We start from the raw sequence: 2,436 nt of genomic DNA, 5'->3' as shown, positions 1-2,436 counted from the left end.
TTTGATACAAATTTATCCAACAATAATTTTTTGTATCATATATTGCATGTCATGAGAAGAGAGCAATTATATACAATGCAAGATGGCGCAGGCATCAAGTGAAGATGAGATAAGAATGGCGTTCACCATTATTAAAAAACCATAGAATTACAATTCGGAGAAAGGACGAGCTCATGAAAGCAGAGTTATAAATATGATGACCAAAGTCATTGCCTTAGGATTGACCATGTTTATCATGAATAAATGGACAATGTAGCTATCATCAGCGACAATGGCGAGGATGAGAGGCGGTAATATGGATGGGTTGCCGTTAGGGACGTGCAAGGATTTTTTTTTCCTGTTGCAACGGACGGGCACATTTCCTAGAACACAAAGAGTACTAGAGCAGGGGTAGGAAGATGAGTTCGTGGGTCCATCTGTGTATGTTAACTATTTTGTTTGGTCGAATAGTTAAAAAAAACTCTTCCCAATCAAACAACCAACTATGTGTAAAAATTACCAAACAAAAATATGTTAAAAAATGTTAATTTACAAAGAAAATTTCCAATTTTCATGAAAATGTTAACTATTCTTTAAATGGTGTTACATTTTTAATGAATACATTAAATTTTATTAAAAATAAGGAAATTTCCATGTTAGACATTATTACCAATGTTTATTAAAATTGGATATGAAAATGGTTTAAAATGACACATGAAGCAGGTTGTACCCCTTTTATCGCCAGGTGCAACGCGCGGGCATTTGTACTAGTCTATCCCTAATAATAATAAAGTACGGATTGACTCCGCGGGTTCACCGTCACAATACGCTTTCCCCAGTCATAATACATTTTTACGATTCGTATAGACAAAATCGTAATATAAACGAGGTGGTACAATTAGCTCTAGCTAGATTGGTTGGTTGATTCGTGTCAACAGGCGCTCTCTTCCGAAAGTCCACCGATTACGTGGCCTCGACCTCGTTGCTATCAGCAGCGGCAGCAAGCATGCAGCGGCAAGGGGAGTCCAGCAAGGACATCGTGATCGTGGGAGCCGGGCTCACCGGGCTCGCCGCCGCGCTCGGGCTGCATGGGAAAGGGGTGAGGAGCGTGGTGCTGGAGTCGTCCCCGGCGCTCCGGGCCTCGGGGTTCGCCTTCGCCACCTGGCCCAACGCCTTCCGCGTGCTCGACGCCCTCGGCGTCGGCGACCAGATCAGGAAGCTCCACCTGCACATCCAAGGGCTGCACGTCATGTCAGCGTCCACGGGTGAGATAGCGAAGGAAGTGGACTTCAGGGACGAGTTCCGCTGCGTCAGGCGGGACATGCTGCTGTAGGTCCTGGCGGCGGAGTTGCCGACGGGCACCATCCGCTACTCCTCCAGGATCGTGTCCATCGACGACGGCGACAGCGGCAGCGCCAAGATCCTCCACCTCGCTGACGGCTCGACTCTCCGGGCAAAGGTGCTGGTCGGCTGCGACGGGATCAACTCCGTGGTGGCAAGATGGCTGGGGCTCACCAAGCCGTCGGGCGCTCGGCCACGCCGGCCCTCGCGCGTTACCCCCGACGGCCATGGTTTCCCGCCCAAGTTCTTGCTGGCCGGCGTGGCCTGGGCACTTGGGCGGCAAAACGGCTCGTGGTGGCACGGCGGCACGATGGTGCGTGCGACGCGGCCTTGGCCCATCGCAGTGGTGCCAAGAACGCGATGCTCGCGGCCAGGTAGGCCAAGGCGCGTGGGCTGTTCGGGAACGCGGTTGCCGTTGATGCATGGTGGTGACGGCCAGGAGCGGTGCAGCGACTCCTGCAGGCAGACGTGTGATGCTCGCGACAGCGCACGGGAGGCGGAGGCATGCGTGTGAGAGCCGGCGACGCGCATCAGATGGCAATGGCATTGAGGCTCGGCACCGGCACACCAGCGGCAGCCAGCAACGCAGCGAGCGGCTGCATCGAGCCGTGATGCGAAAACCAGCATTCCAGCAGTTGCCTAACAGCCCGAGCATGCACTGTTGCGGAGCCAAAGCACGGCGGCGAGTGCAACCTGTTCGGGAACGGCTACACGCTGGCTAACACTCGAGGCAGCTCCCAAACAGTAATATTTCTACATATATTACACACGTATTCTATTTATTTCTCTTCACAATTTTTTAATTTCATCGTACATATAGCAATGTATGGATATGCACAGTGCCAATGCATCTGATAACAACGCAAGTCCCTCCCATTGCATGTTGTATTTTTTATATGGATTACATAGTTCTGCAAGTGCACATATATATGCCAACAAAGCTAGCTTATACTGGATTTTATTACTATTGTGCTCAAGCTATAGTATGAAGCTTTAATTAGCACTTAATTACTCTTCTTGCTATGCTTGCAAAGGTAGAGGGATCATGCCTCATATGCAGAGTTACGCCACATATGCAGAGTTACGTATACTTAAGAATCAGGTGCAATTTCATCG

The 2,436-nt window shown here is 49.9% G+C and overlaps 1 pseudogene; it reads left to right on the top strand.

Annotated features, from left to right (window-relative positions):
- Window positions 1-985: 985 nt before the first annotated feature.
- LOC123057338 (monooxygenase 2-like) lies at window positions 986-1,834 on the top strand (annotated as a pseudogene).
- The last annotated feature ends 602 nt before the right edge of the window (window positions 1,835-2,436 follow it).

Source organism: Triticum aestivum, chromosome 3A, assembly GCF_018294505.1.
Source record: "Triticum aestivum cultivar Chinese Spring chromosome 3A, IWGSC CS RefSeq v2.1, whole genome shotgun sequence".
Classification (NCBI taxonomy): Eukaryota; Viridiplantae; Streptophyta; class Magnoliopsida; order Poales; family Poaceae; genus Triticum; species Triticum aestivum.
Note: the sequence above shows the minus strand (reverse complement) of the source record. Positions and strands in the feature narration are given on the sequence as shown.